This window comes from Hyla sarda, unplaced genomic scaffold (assembly GCF_029499605.1).
Source record: "Hyla sarda isolate aHylSar1 unplaced genomic scaffold, aHylSar1.hap1 scaffold_2777, whole genome shotgun sequence".
Classification (NCBI taxonomy): Eukaryota; Metazoa; Chordata; class Amphibia; order Anura; family Hylidae; genus Hyla; species Hyla sarda.
The window spans coordinates 17,417-31,135 of record NW_026609479.1 but is presented as its reverse complement, the minus strand read 5'-3'; the positions used below and the strand labels follow the sequence as shown (position 1 = coordinate 31,135).

The following is a 13,719-nucleotide window of genomic DNA, read 5'->3' as shown; positions in this document are numbered from 1 at the left end:
ACACACCTGTGTGAACAGCCAGGAGACCCCCCCCCCCCCCCCCCCATGTTATGTTACATAGTTACATAGTTAGTACGGTCGAAAAAAGACATATGTCCATCACGTTCAACCAGGGAATTAAGGGGTAGGGGTGTGGCGCGATATTGGGGAAGGGATGAGATTTTATATTTCTTCATAAGCATTAATCTTATTTTGTCAATTAGGAACATTCAGCACCCACCCGCTATCAAGGCAGCTGCCTATCATGTCATGCCCTACCTGCACAGGTGTGCTGGCTACTCAAATGATCCAATTAAGGAGGCCATTTAGTCAGCAGCAGCAGAAGTCCTGTGCCTGGACGCTCCAACAGGGGCCAGACACAAGCAGAAGCAGCAGAAGCAGCAGCAGCACCACCTTTTGTTTTTTGGCTGCAGCAGCAGCAAGGCCCACAGGGCTGGCTAGCTGGCTAGCCAGCAAGCAGGTAGCAATGAAAGTAGGAATCTTTCTTTTTAACCCTGTAAGGGGGTGGTGCACTGTACCCGAAGATACTGCCATATCGGGTCAATGCATAGGGCGACGGAAGCAAGCTTCGAAATCGGCCCCCGTTCTCAAAAATCCATTTAATATATGGTCCCCAGATAGGGGACGTATCAGATATTAAACTGATAAGAACAGATACTACACTTGATCTTAGCCAAAAGGCCGAGAAGCGATAACCGTGAAAGGGGCGGGCCCAACAAGGTCCCCTTCATGGGCACTATCACTGCTTGCTGTCAGGGAGGCTGCCAGACAATTTTCCATGCACACTCTGGGCTGGGGGGCAGTCAACCACCAGTACACACAGCAGAACCTAAACCCATACCATTATTGCTAAGCAGCAAGACAGGGGCCCATTGCACTCCCACGGGGCCTTTTTAAATGCAATCCATAACCCGGATTTGCCAGGAACCCTTCTTACTCCTCCTACTTGCATGTGACACTGGGCTTAGGATCTGCATAGGAAACACACACACAAGCACACACCTACCTTTGTTGCCTGCAGATGCCTCCTTGGCTGTCCCCAAACGGTATCAAACCAACACCCACGGGAAGCTGTAAGCATAGAGGACATGCCTGCACCCCATTGGACTTACCTGTGTGGGTTAAATCCGGGTTATTTGACAACCTATGGCGGTGATGGTTCTGCTCAGGCAGAGCAGTGCTGATGCTCCTCATAAAGCTGTCGCTGCTGTGAAGGTTCTAGGTGACATCACAAATCCCTTTGGTTACATACACAACAAAGCTGGGTTGTTGTTGTTTACACTCTGCAAGGCCTGTGGAAGTGAGTGACATCATAGCACTGTAGTTCTGAGGGTTCAAGATGGATGCAACAATCTCCTGTTGCTTCTATGAAGGCCGTAATAGACGACATCACCAAACAGCTCCATAGTCACATACACAGCAAAGGAGAGATGTTGTTTACACCTAGTGATGTCAGTGGTATTGAGTGACATCACAGCACAGTGCTAAGGCTCCTGGGCCTGGACACAGCAGCGGCTGCAATATCTCAACGGAGAATACGTTTATATCTATGTGTGTGTGTGCGCATATATATATATATATATATATATATATATATATATATATATATTTCTCCGCCGAAATCACTTTTAAACCCATTTCCACCTTTTTTTCCCTTCTCTTCCTCTTACTTTTTTTTCACGTTTTTTTACGTTTTTCTCCTTTTCGCCTCTTTTCTGGGCGTATTATTCTTCTTTTTCTTCTTTTTTTTCGTCTAATGCATACCCCATCAGTGCAGCAATGCTTATTCAATACCGCCAGCAGATGGAGACACTGGGGGATAATTTTCTAAGGATTTATACTGATTTTTCCTGTCTGAATTTGTCGCACAGAAAGTTGCAGGCCAAATATGTGTGACATTTCTGCGACTTTAGCTTCTAGAGCATTTTTACAACATTATACATAGGTGCTGAATACATAAAAAGCGACTGTTCAGCGACAGACAAGTCGCATCGGCTGAAAGTAGGCCAGAATGTCAGTCCATGTTGGAGCAGGTTTAGATACAGTCTAAAGCATAGATCTCAAAGTCTGTGCACAGAATTTAGCAAGGGCCTCGCACCTTCTGATGCATCAGGTAGGTGCACAATAGCATAGCCTAACCCTCTGTACTTTGGTCTATATTGATGCGGGACATAGACAGCCAGCTGATGACCAATCCATTAGTGCAATGGATGGCTGGAAGCATTTGTCTTTGCCTTTGCAATACCACAGAAGCAATGCATGGTCAATGTACAGCAATGACACACCTGTGTGAACAGCCAGGAGACCCCCCCCCCCCCCCCCCCATGTTATGTTACATAGTTACATAGTTAGTACGGTCGAAAAAAGACATATGTCCATCACGTTCAACCAGGGAATTAAGGGGTAGGGGTGTGGCGCGATATTGGGGAAGGGATGAGATTTTATATTTCTTCATAAGCATTAATCTTATTTTGTCAATTAGGAACATTCAGCACCCACCCGCTATCAAGGCAGCTGCCTATCATGTCATGCCCTACCTGCACAGGTGTGCTGGCTACTCAAATGATCCAATTAAGGAGGCCATTTAGTCAGCAGCAGCAGAAGTCCTGTGCCTGGACGCTCCAACAGGGGCCAGACACAAGCAGAAGCAGCAGAAGCAGCAGCAGCAGCACCACCTTTTGTTTTTTGGCTGCAGCAGCAGCAAGGCCCACAGGGCTGGCTAGCTGGCTAGCCAGCAAGCAGGTAGCAATGAAAGTAGGAATCTTTCTTTTTAACCCTGTAAGGGGGTGGTGCACTGTACCCGAAGATACTGCCATATCGGGTCAATGCATAGGGCGACGGAAGCAAGCTTCGAAATCGGCCCCCGTTCTCAAAAATCCATTTAATATATGGTCCCCAGATAGGGGACGTATCAGATATTAAACTGATAAGAACAGATACTACACTTGATCTTAGCCAAAAGGCCGAGAAGCGATAACCGTGAAAGGGGCGGGCCCAACAAGGTCCCCTTCATGGGCACTATCACTGCTTGCTGTCAGGGAGGCTGCCAGACAATTTTCCATGCACACTCTGGGCTGGGGGGCAGTCAACCACCAGTACACACAGCAGAACCTAAACCCATACCATTATTGCTAAGCAGCAAGACAGGGGCCCATTGCACTCCCACGGGGCCTTTTTAAATGCAATCCATAACCCGGATTTGCCAGGAACCCTTCTTACTCCTCCTACTTGCATGTGACACTGGGCTTAGGATCTGCATAGGAAACACACACACAAGCACACACCTACCTTTGTTGCCTGCAGATGCCTCCTTGGCTGTCCCCAAACGGTATCAAACCAACACCCACGGGAAGCTGTAAGCATAGAGGACATGCCTGCACCCCATTGGACTTACCTGTGTGGGTTAAATCCGGGTTATTTGACAACCTATGGCGGTGATGGTTCTGCTCAGGCAGAGCAGTGCTGATGCTCCTCATAAAGCTGTCGCTGCTGTGAAGGTTCTAGGTGACATCACAAATCCCTTTGGTTACATACACAACAAAGCTGGGTTGTTGTTGTTTACACTCTGCAAGGCCTGTGGAAGTGAGTGACATCATAGCACTGTAGTTCTGAGGGTTCAAGATGGATGCAACAATCTCCTGTTGCTTCTATGAAGGCCGTAATAGACGACATCACCAAACAGCTCCATAGTCACATACACAGCAAAGGAGAGATGTTGTTTACACCTAGTGATGTCAGTGGTATTGAGTGACATCACAGCACAGTGCTAAGGCTCCTGGGCCTGGACACAGCAGCGGCTGCAATATCTCAACGGAGAATACGTTTATATCTATGTGTGTGTGTGCGCATATATATATATATATATATATATATATATATATATATTTCTCCGCCGAAATCACTTTTAAACCCATTTCCACCTTTTTTTCCCTTCTCTTCCTCTTACTTTTTTTTCACGTTTTTTTACGTTTTTCTCCTTTTCGCCTCTTTTCTGGGCGTATTATTCTTCTTTTTCTTCTTTTTTTTCGTCTAATGCATACCCCATCAGTGCAGCAATGCTTATTCAATACCGCCAGCAGATGGAGACACTGGGGGATAATTTTCTAAGGATTTATACTGATTTTTCCTGTCTGAATTTGTCGCACAGAAAGTTGCAGGCCAAATATGTGTGACATTTCTGCGACTTTAGCTTCTAGAGCATTTTTACAACATTATACATAGGTGCTGAATACATAAAAAGCGACTGTTCAGCGACAGACAAGTCGCATCGGCTGAAAGTAGGCCAGAATGTCAGTCCATGTTGGAGCAGGTTTAGATACAGTCTAAAGCATAGATCTCAAAGTCTGTGCACAGAATTTAGCAAGGGCCTCGCACCTTCTGATGCATCAGGTAGGTGCACAATAGCATAGCCTAACCCTCTGTACTTTGGTCTATATTGATGCGGGACATAGACAGCCAGCTGATGACCAATCCATTAGTGCAATGGATGGCTGGAAGCATTTGTCTTTGCCTTTGCAATACCACAGAAGCAATGCATGGTCAATGTACAGCAATGACACACCTGTGTGAACAGCCAGGAGACCCCCCCCCCCCCCCCCCATGTTATGTTACATAGTTACATAGTTAGTACGGTCGAAAAAAGACATATGTCCATCACGTTCAACCAGGGAATTAAGGGGTAGGGGTGTGGCGCGATATTGGGGAAGGGATGAGATTTTATATTTCTTCATAAGCATTAATCTTATTTTGTCAATTAGGAACATTCAGCACCCACCCGCTATCAAGGCAGCTGCCTATCATGTCATGCCCTACCTGCACAGGTGTGCTGGCTACTCAAATGATCCAATTAAGGAGGCCATTTAGTCAGCAGCAGCAGAAGTCCTGTGCCTGGACGCTCCAACAGGGGCCAGACACAAGCAGAAGCAGCAGAAGCAGCAGCAGCACCACCTTTTGTTTTTTGGCTGCAGCAGCAGCAAGGCCCACAGGGCTGGCTAGCTGGCTAGCCAGCAAGCAGGTAGCAATGAAAGTAGGAATCTTTCTTTTTAACCCTGTAAGGGGGTGGTGCACTGTACCCGAAGATACTGCCATATCGGGTCAATGCATAGGGCGACGGAAGCAAGCTTCGAAATCGGCCCCCGTTCTCAAAAATCCATTTAATATATGGTCCCCAGATAGGGGACGTATCAGATATTAAACTGATAAGAACAGATACTACACTTGATCTTAGCCAAAAGGCCGAGAAGCGATAACCGTGAAAGGGGCGGGCCCAACAAGGTCCCCTTCATGGGCACTATCACTGCTTGCTGTCAGGGAGGCTGCCAGACAATTTTCCATGCACACTCTGGGCTGGGGGGCAGTCAACCACCAGTACACACAGCAGAACCTAAACCCATACCATTATTGCTAAGCAGCAAGACAGGGGCCCATTGCACTCCCACGGGGCCTTTTTAAATGCAATCCATAACCCGGATTTGCCAGGAACCCTTCTTACTCCTCCTACTTGCATGTGACACTGGGCTTAGGATCTGCATAGGAAACACACACACAAGCACACACCTACCTTTGTTGCCTGCAGATGCCTCCTTGGCTGTCCCCAAACGGTATCAAACCAACACCCACGGGAAGCTGTAAGCATAGAGGACATGCCTGCACCCCATTGGACTTACCTGTGTGGGTTAAATCCGGGTTATTTGACAACCTATGGCGGTGATGGTTCTGCTCAGGCAGAGCAGTGCTGATGCTCCTCATAAAGCTGTCGCTGCTGTGAAGGTTCTAGGTGACATCACAAATCCCTTTGGTTACATACACAACAAAGCTGGGTTGTTGTTGTTTACACTCTGCAAGGCCTGTGGAAGTGAGTGACATCATAGCACTGTAGTTCTGAGGGTATGCAACAATCTCCTGTTGCTTCTATGAAGGCCGTAATAGACGACATCACCAAACAGCTCCATAGTCACATACACAGCAAAGGAGAGATGTTGTTTACACCTAGTGATGTCAGTGGTATTGAGTGACATCACAGCACAGTGCTAAGGCTCCTGGGCCTGGACACAGCAGCGGCTGCAATATCTCAACGGAGAATACGTTTATATCTATGTGTGTGTGTGCGCATATATATATATATATATATATATATATATATATATATATATATCTCCGCCGAAATCACTTTTAAACCCATTTCCACCTTTTTTTCCCTTCTCTTCCTCTTACTTTTTTTTCACGTTTTTTTACGTTTTTCTCCTTTTCGCCTCTTTTCTGGGCGTATTATTCTTCTTTTTCTTCTTTTTTTTCGTCTAATGCATACCCCATCAGTGCAGCAATGCTTATTCAATACCGCCAGCAGATGGAGACACTGGGGGATAATTTTCTAAGGATTTATACTGATTTTTCCTGTCTGAATTTGTCGCACAGAAAGTTGCAGGCCAAATATGTGTGACATTTCTGCGACTTTAGCTTCTAGAGCATTTTTACAACATTATACATAGGTGCTGAATACATAAAAAGCGACTGTTCAGCGACAGACAAGTCGCATCGGCTGAAAGTAGGCCAGAATGTCAGTCCATGTTGGAGCAGGTTTAGATACAGTCTAAAGCATAGATCTCAAAGTCTGTGCACAGAATTTAGCAAGGGCCTCGCACCTTCTGATGCATCAGGTAGGTGCACAATAGCATAGCCTAACCCTCTGTACTTTGGTCTATATTGATGCGGGACATAGACAGCCAGCTGATGACCAATCCATTAGTGCAATGGATGGCTGGAAGCATTTGTCTTTGCCTTTGCAATACCACAGAAGCAATGCATGGTCAATGTACAGCAATGACACACCTGTGTGAACAGCCAGGAGACCCCCCCCCCCCCCCCCCATGTTATGTTACATAGTTACATAGTTAGTACGGTCGAAAAAAGACATATGTCCATCACGTTCAACCAGGGAATTAAGGGGTAGGGGTGTGGCGCGATATTGGGGAAGGGATGAGATTTTATATTTCTTCATAAGCATTAATCTTATTTTGTCAATTAGGAACATTCAGCACCCACCCGCTATCAAGGCAGCTGCCTATCATGTCATGCCCTACCTGCACAGGTGTGCTGGCTACTCAAATGATCCAATTAAGGAGGCCATTTAGTCAGCAGCAGCAGAAGTCCTGTGCCTGGACGCTCCAACAGGGGCCAGACACAAGCAGAAGCAGAAGCAGCAGAAGCAGCAGCAGCACCACCTTTTGTTTTTTGGCTGCAGCAGCAGCAAGGCCCACAGGGCTGGCTAGCTGGCTAGCCAGCAAGCAGGTAGCAATGAAAGTAGGAATCTTTCTTTTTAACCCTGTAAGGGGGTGGTGCACTGTACCCGAAGATACTGCCATATCGGGTCAATGCATAGGGCGACGGAAGCAAGCTTCGAAATCGGCCCCCGTTCTCAAAAATCCATTTAATATATGGTCCCCAGATAGGGGACGTATCAGATATTAAACTGATAAGAACAGATACTACACTTGATCTTAGCCAAAAGGCCGAGAAGCGATAACCGTGAAAGGGGCGGGCCCAACAAGGTCCCCTTCATGGGCACTATCACTGCTTGCTGTCAGGGAGGCTGCCAGACAATTTTCCATGCACACTCTGGGCTGGGGGGCAGTCAACCACCAGTACACACAGCAGAACCTAAACCCATACCATTATTGCTAAGCAGCAAGACAGGGGCCCATTGCACTCCCACGGGGCCTTTTTAAATGCAATCCATAACCCGGATTTGCCAGGAACCCTTCTTACTCCTCCTACTTGCATGTGACACTGGGCTTAGGATCTGCATAGGAAACACACACACAAGCACACACCTACCTTTGTTGCCTGCAGATGCCTCCTTGGCTGTCCCCAAACGGTATCAAACCAACACCCACGGGAAGCTGTAAGCATAGAGGACATGCCTGCACCCCATTGGACTTACCTGTGTGGGTTAAATCCGGGTTATTTGACAACCTATGGCGGTGATGGTTCTGCTCAGGCAGAGCAGTGCTGATGCTCCTCATAAAGCTGTCGCTGCTGTGAAGGTTCTAGGTGACATCACAAATCCCTTTGGTTACATACACAACAAAGCTGGGTTGTTGTTGTTTACACTCTGCAAGGCCTGTGGAAGTGAGTGACATCATAGCACTGTAGTTCTGAGGGTTCAAGATGGATGCAACAATCTCCTGTTGCTTCTATGAAGGCCGTAATAGACGACATCACCAAACAGCTCCATAGTCACATACACAGCAAAGGAGAGATGTTGTTTACACCTAGTGATGTCAGTGGTATTGAGTGACATCACAGCACAGTGCTAAGGCTCCTGGGCCTGGACACAGCAGCGGCTGCAATATCTCAACGGAGAATACGTTTATATCTATGTGTGTGTGTGCGCATATATATATATATATATATATATATATATATATATATATATATTTCTCCGCCGAAATCACTTTTAAACCCATTTCCACCTTTTTTTCCCTTCTCTTCCTCTTACTTTTTTTTCACGTTTTTTTACGTTTTTCTCCTTTTCGCCTCTTTTCTGGGCGTATTATTCTTCTTTTTCTTCTTTTTTTTCGTCTAATGCATACCCCATCAGTGCAGCAATGCTTATTCAATACCGCCAGCAGATGGAGACACTGGGGGATAATTTTCTAAGGATTTATACTGATTTTTCCTGTCTGAATTTGTCGCACAGAAAGTTGCAGGCCAAATATGTGTGACATTTCTGCGACTTTAGCTTCTAGAGCATTTTTACAACATTATACATAGGTGCTGAATACATAAAAAGCGACTGTTCAGCGACAGACAAGTCGCATCGGCTGAAAGTAGGCCAGAATGTCAGTCCATGTTGGAGCAGGTTTAGATACAGTCTAAAGCATAGATCTCAAAGTCTGTGCACAGAATTTAGCAAGGGCCTCGCACCTTCTGATGCATCAGGTAGGTGCACAATAGCATAGCCTAACCCTCTGTACTTTGGTCTATATTGATGCGGGACATAGACAGCCAGCTGATGACCAATCCATTAGTGCAATGGATGGCTGGAAGCATTTGTCTTTGCCTTTGCAATACCACAGAAGCAATGCATGGTCAATGTACAGCAATGACACACCTGTGTGAACAGCCAGGAGACCCCCCCCCCCCCCCCCCATGTTATGTTACATAGTTACATAGTTAGTACGGTCGAAAAAAGACATATGTCCATCACGTTCAACCAGGGAATTAAGGGGTAGGGGTGTGGCGCGATATTGGGGAAGGGATGAGATTTTATATTTCTTCATAAGCATTAATCTTATTTTGTCAATTAGGAACATTCAGCACCCACCCGCTATCAAGGCAGCTGCCTATCATGTCATGCCCTACCTGCACAGGTGTGCTGGCTACTCAAATGATCCAATTAAGGAGGCCATTTAGTCAGCAGCAGCAGAAGTCCTGTGCCTGGACGCTCCAACAGGGGCCAGACACAAGCAGAAGCAGAAGCAGCAGAAGCAGCAGCAGCACCACCTTTTGTTTTTTGGCTGCAGCAGCAGCAAGGCCCACAGGGCTGGCTAGCTGGCTAGCCAGCAAGCAGGTAGCAATGAAAGTAGGAATCTTTCTTTTTAACCCTGTAAGGGGGTGGTGCACTGTACCCGAAGATACTGCCATATCGGGTCAATGCATAGGGCGACGGAAGCAAGCTTCGAAATCGGCCCCCGTTCTCAAAAATCCATTTAATATATGGTCCCCAGATAGGGGACGTATCAGATATTAAACTGATAAGAACAGATACTACACTTGATCTTAGCCAAAAGGCCGAGAAGCGATAACCGTGAAAGGGGCGGGCCCAACAAGGTCCCCTTCATGGGCACTATCACTGCTTGCTGTCAGGGAGGCTGCCAGACAATTTTCCATGCACACTCTGGGCTGGGGGGCAGTCAACCACCAGTACACACAGCAGAACCTAAACCCATACCATTATTGCTAAGCAGCAAGACAGGGGCCCATTGCACTCCCACGGGGCCTTTTTAAATGCAATCCATAACCCGGATTTGCCAGGAACCCTTCTTACTCCTCCTACTTGCATGTGACACTGGGCTTAGGATCTGCATAGGAAACACACACACAAGCACACACCTACCTTTGTTGCCTGCAGATGCCTCCTTGGCTGTCCCCAAACGGTATCAAACCAACACCCACGGGAAGCTGTAAGCATAGAGGACATGCCTGCACCCCATTGGACTTACCTGTGTGGGTTAAATCCGGGTTATTTGACAACCTATGGCGGTGATGGTTCTGCTCAGGCAGAGCAGTGCTGATGCTCCTCATAAAGCTGTCGCTGCTGTGAAGGTTCTAGGTGACATCACAAATCCCTTTGGTTACATACACAACAAAGCTGGGTTGTTGTTGTTTACACTCTGCAAGGCCTGTGGAAGTGAGTGACATCATAGCACTGTAGTTCTGAGGGTTCAAGATGGATGCAACAATCTCCTGTTGCTTCTATGAAGGCCGTAATAGACGACATCACCAAACAGCTCCATAGTCACATACACAGCAAAGGAGAGATGTTGTTTACACCTAGTGATGTCAGTGGTATTGAGTGACATCACAGCACAGTGCTAAGGCTCCTGGGCCTGGACACAGCAGCGGCTGCAATATCTCAACGGAGAATACGTTTATATCTATGTGTGTGTGTGCGCATATATATATATATATATATATATATATATATATATATATATATTTCTCCGCCGAAATCACTTTTAAACCCATTTCCACCTTTTTTTCCCTTCTCTTCCTCTTACTTTTTTTTCACGTTTTTTTACGTTTTTCTCCTTTTCGCCTCTTTTCTGGGCGTATTATTCTTCTTTTTCTTCTTTTTTTTCGTCTAATGCATACCCCATCAGTGCAGCAATGCTTATTCAATACCGCCAGCAGATGGAGACACTGGGGGATAATTTTCTAAGGATTTATACTGATTTTTCCTGTCTGAATTTGTCGCACAGAAAGTTGCAGGCCAAATATGTGTGACATTTCTGCGACTTTAGCTTCTAGAGCATTTTTACAACATTATACATAGGTGCTGAATACATAAAAAGCGACTGTTCAGCGACAGACAAGTCGCATCGGCTGAAAGTAGGCCAGAATGTCAGTCCATGTTGGAGCAGGTTTAGATACAGTCTAAAGCATAGATCTCAAAGTCTGTGCACAGAATTTAGCAAGGGCCTCGCACCTTCTGATGCATCAGGTAGGTGCACAATAGCATAGCCTAACCCTCTGTACTTTGGTCTATATTGATGCGGGACATAGACAGCCAGCTGATGACCAATCCATTAGTGCAATGGATGGCTGGAAGCATTTGTCTTTGCCTTTGCAATACCACAGAAGCAATGCATGGTCAATGTACAGCAATGACACACCTGTGTGAACAGCCAGGAGACCCCCCCCCCCCCCCCCCCCCATGTTATGTTACATAGTTACATAGTTAGTACGGTCGAAAAAAGACATATGTCCATCACGTTCAACCAGGGAATTAAGGGGTAGGGGTGTGGCGCGATATTGGGGAAGGGATGAGATTTTATATTTCTTCATAAGCATTAATCTTATTTTGTCAATTAGGAACATTCAGCACCCACCCGCTATCAAGGCAGCTGCCTATCATGTCATGCCCTACCTGCACAGGTGTGCTGGCTACTCAAATGATCCAATTAAGGAGGCCATTTAGTCAGCAGCAGCAGAAGTCCTGTGCCTGGACGCTCCAACAGGGGCCAGACACAAGCAGAAGCAGAAGCAGCAGAAGCAGCACCACCTTTTGTTTTTTGGCTGCAGCAGCAGCAAGGCCCACAGGGCTGGCTAGCTGGCTAGCCAGCAAGCAGGTAGCAATGAAAGTAGGAATCTTTCTTTTTAACCCTGTAAGGGGGTGGTGCACTGTACCCGAAGATACTGCCATATCGGGTCAATGCATAGGGCGACGGAAGCAAGCTTCGAAATCGGCCCCCGTTCTCAAAAATCCATTTAATATATGGTCCCCAGATAGGGGACGTATCAGATATTAAACTGATAAGAACAGATACTACACTTGATCTTAGCCAAAAGGCCGAGAAGCGATAACCGTGAAAGGGGCGGGCCCAACAAGGTCCCCTTCATGGGCACTATCACTGCTTGCTGTCAGGGAGGCTGCCAGACAATTTTCCATGCACACTCTGGGCTGGGGGGCAGTCAACCACCAGTACACACAGCAGAACCTAAACCCATACCATTATTGCTAAGCAGCAAGACAGGGGCCCATTGCACTCCCACGGGGCCTTTTTAAATGCAATCCATAACCCGGATTTGCCAGGAACCCTTCTTACTCCTCCTACTTGCATGTGACACTGGGCTTAGGATCTGCATAGGAAACACACACACAAGCACACACCTACCTTTGTTGCCTGCAGATGCCTCCTTGGCTGTCCCCAAACGGTATCAAACCAACACCCACGGGAAGCTGTAAGCATAGAGGACATGCCTGCACCCCATTGGACTTACCTGTGTGGGTTAAATCCGGGTTATTTGACAACCTATGGCGGTGATGGTTCTGCTCAGGCAGAGCAGTGCTGATGCTCCTCATAAAGCTGTCGCTGCTGTGAAGGTTCTAGGTGACATCACAAATCCCTTTGGTTACATACACAACAAAGCTGGGTTGTTGTTGTTTACACTCTGCAAGGCCTGTGGAAGTGAGTGACATCATAGCACTGTAGTTCTGAGGGTTCAAGATGGATGCAACAATCTCCTGTTGCTTCTATGAAGGCCGTAATAGACGACATCACCAAACAGCTCCATAGTCACATACACAGCAAAGGAGAGATGTTGTTTACACCTAGTGATGTCAGTGGTATTGAGTGACATCACAGCACAGTGCTAAGGCTCCTTGGCCTGGACACAGCAGCGGCTGCAATACCTCAACGGAGAATACGTTTATATCTATGTGTGTGTGTGCGCATATATATATATATATATATATATATATATATATATATATATATTCTCCGCCGAAATCACTTTTAAACCCATTTCCACCTTTTTTTCCCTTCTCTTCCTCTTACTTTTTTTTCACGTTTTTTTACGTTTTTCTCCTTTTCGCCTCTTTTCTGGGCGTATTATTCTTCTTTTTCTTCTTTTTTTTCGTCTAATGCATACCCCATCAGTGCAGCAATGCTTATTCAATACCGCCAGCAGATGGAGACACTGGGGGATAATTTTCTAAGGATTTATACTGATTTTTCCTGTCTGAATTTGTCGCACAGAAAGTTGCAGGCCAAATATGTGTGACATTTCTGCGACTTTAGCTTCTAGAGCATTTTTACAACATTATACATAGGTGCTGAATACATAAAAAGCGACTGTTCAGCGACAGACAAGTCGCATCGGCTGAAAGTAGGCCAGAATGTCAGTCCATGTTGGAGCAGGTTTAGATACAGTCTAAAGCATAGATCTCAAAGTCTGTGCACAGAATTTAGCAAGGGCCTCGCACCTTCTGATGCATCAGGTAGGTGCACAATAGCATAGCCTAACCCTCTGTACTTTGGTCTATATTGATGCGGGACATAGACAGCCAGCTGATGACCAATCCATTAGTGCAATGGATGGCTGGAAGCATTTGTCTTTGCCTTTGCAATACCACAGAAGCAATGCATGGTCAATGTACAGCAATGACACACCTGTGTGAACAGCCAGGAGACCCCCCCCCCCCCCCCCCCATGT

At 46.4% G+C, this 13,719-nt stretch overlaps 6 non-coding genes across 6 annotated transcripts; all 6 read right to left on the bottom strand.

The window, feature by feature from the left end:
- Window positions 1-502: 502 nt before the first annotated feature.
- On the bottom strand, window positions 503-693 carry LOC130325960 (U2 spliceosomal RNA). The gene has a single exon (XR_008870679.1). It is a non-coding gene; the product is annotated as a U2 spliceosomal RNA (small nuclear RNA).
- A 2,091-nt stretch (window positions 694-2,784) lies between these two features.
- On the bottom strand, window positions 2,785-2,975 carry LOC130325959 (U2 spliceosomal RNA). The gene has a single exon (XR_008870678.1). It is a non-coding gene; the product is annotated as a U2 spliceosomal RNA (small nuclear RNA).
- A 2,081-nt stretch (window positions 2,976-5,056) lies between these two features.
- Window positions 5,057-5,247, bottom strand: LOC130325957 (U2 spliceosomal RNA). Its single transcript, XR_008870677.1, has one exon. It is a non-coding gene; the product is annotated as a U2 spliceosomal RNA (small nuclear RNA).
- Window positions 5,248-7,329: 2,082 nt separating this feature from the next.
- On the bottom strand, window positions 7,330-7,520 carry LOC130325956 (U2 spliceosomal RNA). The gene has a single exon (XR_008870676.1). It is a non-coding gene; the product is annotated as a U2 spliceosomal RNA (small nuclear RNA).
- A 2,093-nt stretch (window positions 7,521-9,613) lies between these two features.
- Window positions 9,614-9,804, bottom strand: LOC130325955 (U2 spliceosomal RNA). The gene has a single exon (XR_008870675.1). It is a non-coding gene; the product is annotated as a U2 spliceosomal RNA (small nuclear RNA).
- Window positions 9,805-11,894: 2,090 nt separating this feature from the next.
- On the bottom strand, window positions 11,895-12,085 carry LOC130325954 (U2 spliceosomal RNA). Its single transcript, XR_008870674.1, has one exon. It is a non-coding gene; the product is annotated as a U2 spliceosomal RNA (small nuclear RNA).
- Window positions 12,086-13,719: the final 1,634 nt, after the last annotated feature.